The sequence below is a fragment of the Hirundo rustica genome, chromosome W (assembly GCF_015227805.2).
Source record: "Hirundo rustica isolate bHirRus1 chromosome W, bHirRus1.pri.v3, whole genome shotgun sequence".
NCBI lineage: Eukaryota > Metazoa > Chordata > Aves > Passeriformes > Hirundinidae > Hirundo > Hirundo rustica.
In genome coordinates, this window is record NC_053487.1 from 1,372,550 (window position 1) to 1,386,011 (window position 13,462).

Here is a 13,462-nt window from a genome sequence, read left to right on the forward strand (position 1 = left end):
TTCCTTTCATCTTAAACTAAGACATTTTGTTACATCAGAAAGTAAGTAGTTTGCATTGCATTTCTGAAGGTGAAATTGTAAATTAGATTCTACAAACTGCTTTTTCAGGTATGCATTTATATGAGTAATCTTGGTACATATAACTGTTGACTTCTCATCAAGGCTATCATCTTGCAGTGGTGGAGATGGTTATTATTTGTTGGAGTCCAGGGCATTCCTTTGGTTGCCCTGGAGGGTCAGGGACCTGGGCAGGGGGGTCTGGGACCCCAGCCCAGAGCCCAGAGCTCAGAGAGACACTGGATTTGATTTCAGTCCTTGGGAGAGGCTTCTTGCACTGCAGGAAGCATTGCAGGCCACAAGAGTGTGAAAATAGTAGTTTAGAATATCACAGGGTGAAAAAGCAGTGAGTCTGGGATTCTTGGCATTGAAGTGAATGGGGCAAAATGGAGAATTTAGGGCGTTGTCCCTTTCTTCTTCCTTCTTGTTCCCTCACTCCATTTCTGCAGTGACGTTGGCACAAAGTAGTTAGTGAGGATTGGGTCAGAGTAAAGATGACCTTTTTAGTAATAGTGATAGACATTGGTAATAAATAGTAAATAAAGAATACGTAGCAATTAGTATAAAAGATAAGGACAGCCCAGAGACAGGGGGAGTCACCAGATGTCCGAGCCGCGGCAAACATCTTTTGGACACTGAGAAAATTGTAAGATAAGAACTAATAAACGAAGCATGTAACCTTGAAGACTCCGTCTTTTCCTGCGTTTGGCACAGAGCTTTGCAGAGGGCCAGAACTCTAAGACCACCTGAATGCCGGGGAATTTAAGCTCCTAAAAAGGAGCCCCCGACAAATGGCGTCCCTGAGTGCGCAGAAATTTCTGGCATCCCTGAGAGTGGGCAGAAACAACAGCCGTCCCTGGGATGGGCAGAAACAACTGCCGTCCCTGGGATGGGCAGAAACAATTAGCACCCCAGATGAGACAGAAACAACCGGCACCTCAGATGGGACAGAAACAACTGGCACCCCGAGATGGGACAGAAGCCACAGGCGTCTCTGGTCAGGCAGCCACGGGCGTCTCTGGATGCACGACATCTGGCATCCCTGAAGGAGAAAAATAAGACCTCTGCAGCAACATCAAAGCTCTCAGAAGATCAAAGCCAAACGAAGACAACTCCGGAGAAGAAACACCTATCTGGCCAAGAAGAAGAAGAACAGCTCGTTTTCAATTCGTCCCAGACGACGGTTTTCCAAGGGGCCCTGGAACCCGTCACCCTGAGATCTGCGGGCAGTGATCAGGACACATCCTGAGACGGAATGGACACAGCTGCAGCAAGCCTTTCGGCTTTGGTGAGACAGTGAGATTTAGAACACACACCATGGGGTCAAACATTTCACAAGAAAAGATTTCTAGACAGAAAAAAGACAGGATAGCTGCGAGGTTTGTAACCGCAGCGGGGAGAATTAAATTAGAAGTTATAACAAAAAATAGTAGTGAAAAGCAAGATAGCAGAGCTTTATCTGTGGGGCAGGGAGTGCCAGGAGACAGAGGAATGCTATCTTCAAGGTCAATAGCTCCTCCGGGGTATGGAGGAGGGGGGGAACTCTCATGCATTTCAAAATTCGTCAGAAAATTCGTCAAAAACCCCAAAATTAATTCCAGGAAAAGGGAAGCTTTTAATTCACCCAAAAGAACAGGGGAAATTGAACATGCTTTTGTTTCAGGCAGTTTCAGGGCAAACCCCACATCCTTCCCGAGAGGGCGGGGGGAGAAACCCACCGCGGAGTCCCTTTGCACACCCAAAGACACCGCGAGACATCATTTCGCCGTTCCTTTCCCTCTCCGTGGAGGGACAGAGCGCGGGGGGGGAAGGCGGGGCGGCCGAGGCGCCGGGGAAGCGGCGCGCACAGAAAGTCGGTCCTAACCCATCTCGTCGGAGCGCGTCGGGGCGCGGGGAAGCGCGGACGGAGGACGCGTCAGGCGGGATAGAGGCGGACCGCGGGGGAAGTCAGTTTGCGCAGTGCGGGGGGTGTGAAACAGCGAGCAACGGAGCTGGAGCGGGGGGAGACCCGAGAACCGAGCAGGCGGCTTAGCGCACGCAGATGACAAAAGCTAGGGGAAACAGAGCTCAAAACACATTCGCGTCGCGAAGCGCCGGGAGAGGGCTGCCGAACACGGAAGCACAGAGTCGAGAACTACAAATCCCAGAAAGCCATGCGGCATGTTCAAACGCAGGCGTGGCGGGGGCAGGGAAAGGCCCAAGGCACAATTCTGTTCAGAGTGGGGCAGATTCAAATGACGAAAGGGACGGGACGAGTCCTGAGCGTGAGAGAGGGCGGGATATCCCGCCGGAGACCGCCGGGCCGGATCAGGCAGGGGCGGAACGGGCGGAGACGGAGCTGGCAGGGACGGGGCGTGGCCGAGGCGGGGAGAGCCTCGAAGGTACCACCCCCAGGCGGCTGACGTCGCGGGGCCAGACTCCGCCCACTTGCAGTTTCCATGTCCCTGGATCTCCTGTTTGTGGAGACTCAGGGGCAGCTGCAGGGATGTTACGGACGGGGGCACGTCCAAAAATATCTCAGATTTTACAGGTATTTCCAAGGAAAGAAGCTGCAGAAAAACTTGAGGATGCTCAGCAAACTCTAGTTCCTGTTCAGCGGGAGAAAGAGAAAGAAAAGGAAAAAGAAAAAGAAACAGGACCAAATGATGTGCAGCTTCCAAAACATCCTGGAGAGGATGAAGCAGCAGCAAAGCCATAAACAAAGGAGACAGTTTCAGAGGCAGACACCGCACAAGCTTCTGCCAAACCAGAATTCAGTCCAACAGAATGGACAGACATAAAGAAATGTTCAATGGGTGCAAAGGGCATGGATATGCCAGTGAATTATGGTACACAGAATGTAAACCCGAGATGGGAGAGTTTAGATTGTGAAGTTGTCAGGGATCAGATGAATCTCTTGAAAGGGGATTGTTTTGTAACATCATTGCCATTCTTTCTTGCAGTGTTGGGAGAAAAAATGCCGTTGTATGGGTTGATTTTTCAGTGTGATTCATCACAAAAAGACCCATTGTTGATTTTAGAGTGGAATTTTTTATCTTACAGGTCTCTGAGGATAATCCTCACAAGTCAGGAAATGATAGCTCAGATCATCATCAAAGCTAGGACCAGGCTGCAAACAATGGCAGGCAAAGATTCTAAAACAATTTACCTGCCTTTGAAAAAAGAATATTTTGATTGGGCATTGCAGAAATCAGAGAACTTGCAGATTGCATTGTTAGATTACTCTAGTGTTTGTACTATTCATTTCCCAAGTCACAGATTGTTGAAGTCAAAAATAAGTTTCAGGGAAAAGCCAAAGGATGACATCACAGGGGAGTGGAAATCAGATATAAGAATAGTACAAGGGTCACCACAAATAGTGGAATTAGCAGGAGTGGTCAGAGCTTTTGAGCTGTTTCAGCAACCTTTTGGTTTGATCACAAACTCAGCTTGTGTAGCTGGTGTGGTCGGGAGACTTAGAGATTCACTTTTGAGAAAAGTTGACAGTGAAAGTTTGTATTCATATTTGCTGTGCATGAGGACATTGTTGCAAAACAGAAAACATAAATACTTTGTCTCTGACATGAGGGCACATTCATCCCTCCTGGGATTTTTGGTGGAAGGCAATGCACACGCAGACAAATTGACCATGACAATTTCAAGGACTTTACCAGACATTTTTGAACAGGCAAAATTGAGTCATGCATTCTTTCATCAGAATGCTCAAGCACTAATAGGAAGTTTTCACATTTCCAAAAGTCAGGCAAAGGAATTCATTAGTGCTTGCCCAGATTGTGAGCTTGTGCAGTCTTCTGCATTCACGGGAGCAGTCAATCCAAGAGTGAAACTGAAGGAAAATCCTTCGGTTCTGATCAGAAACCCAGAAACAGGGCAAATTGAAAGGCCATTCAAATTAATAACTTGGGGCAAGGGATTTGCTTGTGTTTTCACAGCAGTTGGACTGGCAGCAAAGCACGTGAAATCGTACTGAGTCCAGAAAGCAGAGACGGACCCCAAGACTGGAGGAAGAGAAGTGGGCACGCAGATGGGAGCCGGTGTCAAGACAGCAGACATCCTTTCATTCTATGTGCAAAAGAGACTTTGGGACTTGTTTTCTTTGGGGCTTGGGTGGTGTTGCATTTTTAGGGATTCCCAGGGAAAAGAGGGCATTAGAAATGAAAGAACTATCCTTGTGCCTCATTCTCTCCTTGGTTGCCTTGAGCAGTGCGGCAGTTTTGCCCGTGGCTCAACCAAAAGAGAATGTTTGGGGAACTCTAGGCAATGCATCAGGTTTGGATACCTGATGCCTGACACACTCAAAGCCAGGGGAAACCTTTTTCAACATGTTTGGTGGAGTTGCCAGTGAGCAAATGACCGATTCCTGAAAACATCCCTCCAGTGATTTCAAAGTCCATTGTAAATTCAGTGGACCAGTGGGATGTTTGGATGAAATTCCTTCCTGTGGTTCCTTTTGAACCCCAGGAACTGGAAATTCTTAGGTCAGTCCAAATGCAATTCTGTGTGAAATTCGGCCTTTCCGGAGTGACAAAAAATAAAGCTACAGACGTCACTCCAAACCTCAATTTTTACAGAAATTCATCATCTTGGTGTAATTACACTAAGATGCTGGAAAAAACATCCAATCATGTTCCAGATCAGTTGCTGAGGGGAAACTTTTTCATTTGTGGGGACAAAATCTGGTCCGCAATTCCTGCAAATGCCACAGGTGGTCCTTGCAGCATTGGAATGCTTTCATTGCTAACACCCGACATGACACTGATGAGAGAACTAAAACATAGAGGGAAAAGATCGAGTTCACATGTATGATCCAAGTTGTGGTGATAAGGTTCACACATGGAGCAAAGCTCAGAGAATTGCAGTTGCAATTTTTGCACCACAGGCAGCGTCAGGAGCAGCCTTGACACAATTGGATCACGTGGGTTGTTGGCTGAGCAAACATGCTCGAGCTGTCTCTCTTGCACTGAGTGACATGTTGTTATACATTGACAGTGTAAGACGAGCAAGTCTCCAAAACAGGGCAGCGATTGATGATCTTTTGCTGACCCACGGGCATGGGTGCGAGGAATTTGAGGGAATGTGCTGCATGAATTTGTCAGATCATTCCAAATCCATTCATGAGAATGTCAGGCAATTGCAGGAGAATGTGAACAAACTTGAAGAAGTAACTGAGTCATAGATGGATGGAGTTTTCAATTTGTTTAACCTTTCACCATTGTGGAAGGAAATTTTGAAGATAGTTATATATATTTTAGTAGGGCTTGTAATCCTTCTCATGATTTTGCCGTGTTTGTTTCCATGCATACGGCAAACCATGGACAGAATAGCCAAGGAGGTGTTCTTGGTTCAAACAGGAGGGGGAGATGTTGGAGTCCAGGGCATTCCTTTGGTTGCCCTGGAGGGTCAGGGACCTGGGCAGGGGGGTCTGGGACCCCAGCCCAGAGCCCAGAGCTCAGAGAGACACTGGATTTGATTTCAGTCCATGGGAGAGGCTTCTTGCACTGCAGGAAGCATTGCAGGCCACAAGAGTGTGAAAATAGTAGTTTAGAATATCACAGGGTGAAAAAGCAGTGAGTCTGGGATTCTTGGCATTGAAGTGAATGGGGCAAAATGGAGAATTTAGGGCGTTGTCCCTTTCTTCTTCCTTCTTGTTCCCTCACTCCATTTCTGCAGTGACGTTGGCACAAAGTAGTTAGTGAGGATTGGGTCAGAGTAAAGATGACCTTTTTAGTAATAGTGATAGACATTGGTAATAAATAGTAAATAAAGAATACGTAGCAATTAGTATAAAAGATAAGGACAGCCCAGAGACAGGGGGAGTCAATTATTCATAAACAAGTAGTTTCAAAGTCCTGTATAAAACTAGGTGTTGAATTATTTGCAAGATCTGGGTATGTGAAACAGCGACTGCTTGGAGGATCCAAGGGGAAATGGACAGTGACCTGATATGCCACTTAGACACTCAGAAGCCTATGGGGCCAGATACCATCCACCCAAGGGAGCTGGCAGAAGTACTCACAGATGCACTTTCAATCATTTGTCATCAGTCCTAACCGGAGAGGTTCCACTTGACTGGATTTCAGTAAATGTGACTCCTACCTACAAGAAGGGCCTGAAGAAGGATCTTGGGAACCAGAGGCCTGTCAGTCTGATCTTGGTGCCAGGGAATGTAGTAGAGCAGATCATCTTGAGGGCCATCACATGGCACGTGCAAGACAACCAGGGGATCAGGCCCTAACAATATGGGTTTAGAAAAGGCAGGTAAGTCCTGCATGACTAACCTGGTCTTGTTCTAGGACAGTGTGACCCACTTAGTACATGAGGGAAAGGCTATGGATGTTGTCTACTTCAGTAAAGCTTTTAGCACCACTTCCCACAGCATTCTTCTGGAGAAACTGGCTGCTTATGTCTTGGACAGTGTAGTGGGTTGACCTTGGCTGGGTGCTAGGTGCCCACCAAGCTGCTCTATTGCTCTCCTTCCCAATGGGACAGGGTGTGAGAGTCGAGTGTTTTTTCTCACACAAAGTCCTGTACCAGGGTTAAAAAGATGAATGGAACTTGCAGCTTTTTGATCTTTAGAGATGTTTATTCAGTTTCTTATCTCAAGGTCTGCACGCCCCTAAAACCTAGCTTGGCACGCTGGAAAACACAGCTGGCAAGAACACAAGCCAGAGAATTCCAAGGTCTTTTAAAGGTTTCTAGTCCAATTAACTCTTAAAAGGTACTATATTTACAGTTTTGTGCCAATAATTGCTACCTATTTTAAACATGCAATTCCTGCATCAAACCCATTCTACCCATGTCTTTGTGCCACCGTCACAGCAGAAAATGGAGAAGAAGAAGATGAGACACTGCCCAAAATCCTCCATGTTGCTCTCATCTATCTCCATACTAAAAACCCAAAACTACAAATTTTCACCCTGTGACAAACTAAACTACTATTTATTTCGAATCTTTGTTGCTTTTAATTCATCTCTAAGTGTTGGAAGTTTTTCCCATGGACTAAGGTCAAAGGCAATGCTTTCCTGGGGTCCCAGCCAGGGTCTTGGACCCCCAGGGCAGTTCGAGGGATTTTTCATGTGCCCTGGACTCTAACATCTCCCCCTCCTGTTTGAACCAAAAACACTTCTTTGACAGCTTTGTCCATGGATTGTCAAATGCACTGAAGTAGACACGACACAAGTATCAAAAGAATTACAATACCAATTACTACATATATAGCTGTTCGTAAAATTCCCTTCCACATTGGTGAAAGGTCAAATAAATTGAACACGCCATCCATCCAAGATCTAGTTTCTTCCCCAAGCTTGTTCATTCTGTCCTTCAATTGTCATATACTCTCATGAATAGATTTTGAATGATCAGATAATTCATACAACACATTCCCTCAAACCCTTCACATCCATGTCCATGCACTAATAAGAGAGTCAATTGCGGCTCTGTTTTGAAGAGTCGCTTGTCTCACACTGTTAACATCAGTTAATAAATCACTCAGTGCAAGAGAGGTAGCACGGGTGTGCTTACTCAACCAACAGCCCCTTTGGTCTAATTGTTTCAAGGCCGCTCCTGCTGCTGCCTGTGGCAAAAGCAGAACTGTTATAAATCTCTGGCCTTTTTTCCATGTACTAACATTATCATCATAATTGGGATTATATTGAGTAACAGATCTTTTTCCTCTACATTTTTGTTCTTTTATCAATGTCATGTTGGGCATTAGCAAAGAAAGTCTCCCAATACTGCATGGACCACCTTTGACATTTGCAGGGATGGCAGGCCAAAGTCTGTCCCCACAAATGAAAAAGATCCCTCGTGGCAATTGCAATGGAACCTGGTTGGATAGTATGACTGTCATCTTTATGTAATTACACCAAGATGTTGCATTTTTATAAATTATATGATTTGGAGTAATATCTATCATTTTGTTCTCACTCTGTAATACATTATATAAAAATTCGTGCTGAAACCAAAGTAATATTGTCTAATAAAAAACCCAGTGTAATGGTTTTAATTTAATAAAACCAGGCAGAAACACCAATTAATGTAGGGGTTTTAGTGTTAATATTTTTGTGGGAGGGAGAGATTAGGAGAAAAACAAACAAAGCAGGCTTAAGCTTTAAAATGAACAAAAATAGTTTTATTAACATATATTAAAAGACTGAGAAAAGAAAAAAAAATGAGAAACAAGAAAAACTTAAACTAAAACAGAATGATACCTTAAATCACGCTTCTTTCCTCTTAGAAACTATTAACTTTCTTATTGAACAACATAGAAAGACACAACTTAGGGTTTTCAGTCAATTTCACCACTTAGACATAACTACTCATTACTCTAGGAGAAGAGTCCTTCTAAGATCTTTTTATGAAGACATTTGCTACAAGACAAAATAGTCCAGTGCTCTCAATGTTACACATTCTGCTGCCGCCCGGAGTTTTCGCAGACTGTGATGTTCTATCCACAGAGCTTCTCAATGTATCTGGGGTATTATTTACGAATACTTCTTCTGATCTAAAATTATCTTTGTCTCAAAAGGCTGAGACCTCCTTTTGACCCAGGAGCAGGGGTTTCAAAGTTCCTAAATAAATCTCTATTACATCAGTCCTTAATTTTGATTAGAATAGCATTCTACCCAAATAATACTAAGATGCTGCAAAGAACAGTTCATTTCTTCATAATTTACCTTAGAAAATTCTGGTTAAAAATGTCCACTTCTTCAATCCTATTCCAATATTATTAGTTCTTTCACTTCTCATCTAACTGACTTCATGCAGTGTCTGTTCCATGTACCTTCTGGTTTTCTTCTTTCTTCTTTCTCTCGAGGAAGAATTGTGCTTTAAAAGTTCCGTGTTGTTAAGAAAGGGTTAAATCCGCCCGGGCTTGCAAAGGCCACGTGCACACGCCGGGCTGCAAGGCTGAAGAAAAAATGCAAGGCTGTGCTGATAAAAGAAGCTGGTAAAGGTCCTTTTTTCCACCCCTCGGTCTCATCTAGGGCGGTCCAGCTCAAAGTTGTTATGGAGCTGCAGGCTTGCTTTCTCCGCTGCCAGCGGTGATTAAGCTGGGCCATGTTTTGGCCCCTTCTGCCGTGGTCTGAGCACATGTCCCCACACTGCTGAGCTGCAGTTGCCCCCCTCCCCTGCCAGCAAGCAAGGGAAAGGGGCTCAGCCGGCCCAAGCTCTCTCTGTGCAGGCAGCGGCCCTCAGACACCCTGCCAGGCCCGGTCCAGCCGCCCAAAAGGGCAGCAAGGCCCGACCCGAGGCCGCCCGCCACCTCCGATGTTACCTCATTGCTGATTCTAAAGCGAGAGGGCGAGGCGGTCCCAGCAGATTAGTTTTAAATGTTCCTTCCAAAGTCGCATTGACACTTCTTATTGGTTAACTTAGCTGCCAATATCCCAGCCTGCTTTTTGATAGGTCCTTGTGTGTGTGTGTGTGTGTGTGTGTGTCCCCCCCCCCACGCTATGGTCAGGGCAGGGAAAAACATTTTACATTTCTCTATATCTAGAAAACGAAATTGTGCCAACACATGATACCCGGCATGAATAGTAGTCTGGGAGATGCATATCCCAAAGGATCTCCATCCACAAAATTACATTGAAACCAGCCTGAATATTCATCTGGGAGATGTGTATTTCAGGGGATTTTTACCAGAACCAGCATAAATATTTGTCTGGAAGGACTGCATCCCAAAGAAACTTTACGATAAAGGGAGAGACATGTCTCAACATGTAAGACAAGACCACCGAAAAGAAGGGACCCCTCGAAAAAGACTGAGAGAGTATAAAAGAGACACTCTGATAATTGTATTTCATGAAACACGGTGAAGCCTGTCTCACCCGGTACTGTTTGCCTGGCACAGTACTGAACTGATTTTTGCTTGTGTTTTTTTTTTTTTTTTTTTTTTGATTGTATTTTTACTATAGAATAAATTCTTTATATTAATCAAATTGGCTACCAATTTATAACACTGTTTTGACCCAGAAAAACCGAATATTATACAAAAATCCATTTCCACTGAACCAAGGATTTCTAGTTCCTGAGGTTCGTAAGGAGCATCAGGGAGAAATTTTCTCCAGACACCCCATTTATCCACTGGGTTCAAAATGAACTGCCAAAGTTTTGGAGGGATGTTGTCTGGAATTGGCCATTTATCCACTGGCAAACCTACTAAACATGTTGAGAATGGCTTCTTTGGCCTTGAATGAGTCAAACAGATGGTGTCCAAGCCTGACGCATTGGCCAGAGTTTCCCAAACATTTTCCCTTGGTTGACTCACGGGCAAAACCGCTGCATTGCTTAGGGCAATCGGTAAGATAACAAGGCACAAGTATAGTACTTGATCGAACTTCATGTTCAGTGGCCTTATTTCCCATGGGAATCTCTGAAATGCAACACTACACCACATTTTCTTGCAGAAAATAAAAAGAAACCCAAGGTTCATGGTTCTTGCATGTGGGACAAGAGATGTCTGCCACCAGTTACAGTCTCTGTGCAGTTCATGTTTGTGTGCTTGCTTCTCTGTTTTCGGAGTTGTCAGAGTTTCTGTGCCTGATATGATCTTAAGTCCTTTGTTGGAATCCACCCGCATTCTGTGTCTGCAGGAACACAAGCAAGCTCTTTCTCACAGGTTAATAAAGAAAGTGTACCTTGATGGAAAAATGCATAACTCTTGTTAAAAACTGAAGACAATTAGGAAAAAATTCAGATATATAACAACTAAGAATATTTAAAATGACAAGCATAATTAATGACTGTGTCCTAGGGTAACTTAATGATGCCTGTATCCCCAATCGTCTGTTCTGTTTGTGCTGTATATTGAGTCCTGTGCCTTTAAGACTGGTTCTAAGAGCAAGGAGAAGCCCGGAGTTTGTTTTGAGAAAACTGCCTGACTCCTCCACATTCTTCTACAGATGGGGTGTTCAGCGGAGGCTTGGAGAGACTGCAGGACAGAGATCTTTTTTTGCTTTTAGTTAGTTTCAGCTAGCTAGGGCAGAGAATTTCCCTGGACTGTTTTTTTTCCTTTTTCTTAAAACTGTTTAAACCTGCTCTGGACTGAAAACCCAGGGGAGCACTGGGGGCTGCACCTGCGGCCCACCGGGGCCTGGACCTTGGCATTTTCCAGAGGCGCCGGAGGGACTGGGACTGAGGAGAGACACTGAGAGAGAGAGCCGAGCTACACCCACGGCAAGGACTTTCTCAATTTGCCATCTCGCTTCAGTAGGAGAGGTTTTATTGTTTCATATTATTCATTCTTTATACTTGTATGCACTTCATTTGTTTAGTAAAATAGTTTTTTCCACTTTTCTCCAAAGAGGTTTTTTTTTTTTACCGGTCCGGTTGGAGGGAGGGGCCACTTGGGTTTGCTTCCTTAGAGAGATCCTATACAGGAGTTTTCTCCCAAATTTGTCCCAAACCAGGACAGACTGTTAACAACACATATGAAGTTGAATGATTGTTAATTGCTAAAATACTGTACCATTGTCCCAGAATCTGCAACAGCTGAAAAACCCCTTTTCAGTGAGGACCTGGGATATCCTTTCCCGGGCAAGGTTCTCAGGTTCACTCCAAAAGTTGGTCCAGCTGTTATATTTATAATTCAAATTGTCAAGTCAAAGGGACTCATATCTAGTTTTTGGTGCAGAAAACATCTCGGCTTGTTGGTAAGAACATCCATCCAGATAGAGTCAAGAGTCTGGCCAGGACTCAAGCGCTAAACTGGAGTGATGTCCCTTAACACATTTTTAAAACAAAGCTCTTAACATTAGTAGTTATGAAATGCTTAAGCAACTGGAAAACAAAAGGAAGGATCTCGAAGTGACACATGTCTTTTGGATAATTAGAAAAGATGTTAAAGCATATAAGAAGTTACCATAAATATATAAAATTAACAAATTCACAGCATGGAACTAATATATCAGCACTAGTCATCTTAAGAAGTTGAGACAATACCTTTCCTAAACTATTATGTATTTATAACCTTAAGATAAAACACAAAAAACCCACTAAAATAGCTTACAACCAATAACAATCATGATGTAAAAATTATATCTTCTTCCATCCACAGACAAGCTTTTCAGTGTTTCATCACAACTATCTCAGTCAAAGCCATATTATCTCTAAGAAAAAACAACTAAACTTTGCAAATTAGATAAGCATAATTTAACAAAACTTAGGATAATTTAAAACTTGCATGAAATAAAAATTTAATAAGACACAAATCAACCATCACCCAAACCGCACAAATCTTAATCATAGATTTAACTTGTACTTAACAGGGCCTAAACTTAAAATAAACCATACAGAAATTACTCTTGGTATTAACAGAATGCTATAACATAACTCAGACCCAAATATAGTAAATTATTCCAATTAAAAATCCATTTCTATTCTCATTCCCCATTGTGATAGAATGTCTCTTCCCCACACTGTGATAGGCTTCTGCACAATGAAAGGACGAATGACTGCTGTTTTTCCTCCTGGCCTGAGCCAATAATTGCGTTCTCACTCTGCAGACACAGGGAATTTCCCCCAATGCCTCTGACTGAGATCATTTCACCACAGCTCAAGTCGCACACAATGATGGGTCGATCGCAACCTATTTGTTTCACCCATGTGGCATGAATTTCAGCATGTTCACTACAAGGAGAAATCTGCTGATCCAGCACTGGCATAACTTGTTCCGTTGCATGAGATGACAAAGCAATGGCTTTAGCTATTAAAGTACTTTCAGGAATGGTCAATGGAGGACGTAGAGGTTGAGCTGAAACTGTTAGTTCTTCGTTGCGATCTGCTGAAATAATTGATGGATAAATAATGAGCCCTAAAATACTGCTTCTTTCTTTGCCAATAATTAAAAAATCTTGCCTTTTCCATGATGCTCCAGTGACCCCTGTGGGTATCACTGCATGATTCTCATCCATGAAGCAGATTATTTTGGAAGTTGCCAAGTCACATTGCGCTCCTGGAGGCAATAATTCTGGATCGCTGGGGATCTTGCAGATGGTCCTGCTAAGGGAGCCTGATTGACTCTCCCCGATGGTTGCGCCTCTTATGGAATCTGGGTTTGAGTCATCACCATCACTTGTGTCATCGTGCATTGATGATTTGTGCTCTTGTTCTAGTTTCCTGGAAGAGGTAGAGGTCTTCCATCCACATCCATTTTGGAATAACATTGATTTGCATGATGTTTTCCTCTTCGACATCTTGGACAAAGGCCTGGTGATTTCGTGTTTTTTTCAAGTTCTGGGCAATTTTTCCTGACATGCTCATGTTTACCACATTTGTAGCATGATCCTCCTACAGATTTTGTCGCCATCATTTCTGTAGAGTTGATTTGTTGGAGTGCTGGTTGAAGTGCTGCGAGAGTTTTTGAAAATTTTTCATCCTGGGCTTTGAGGATTCTTTCAACTTGTTC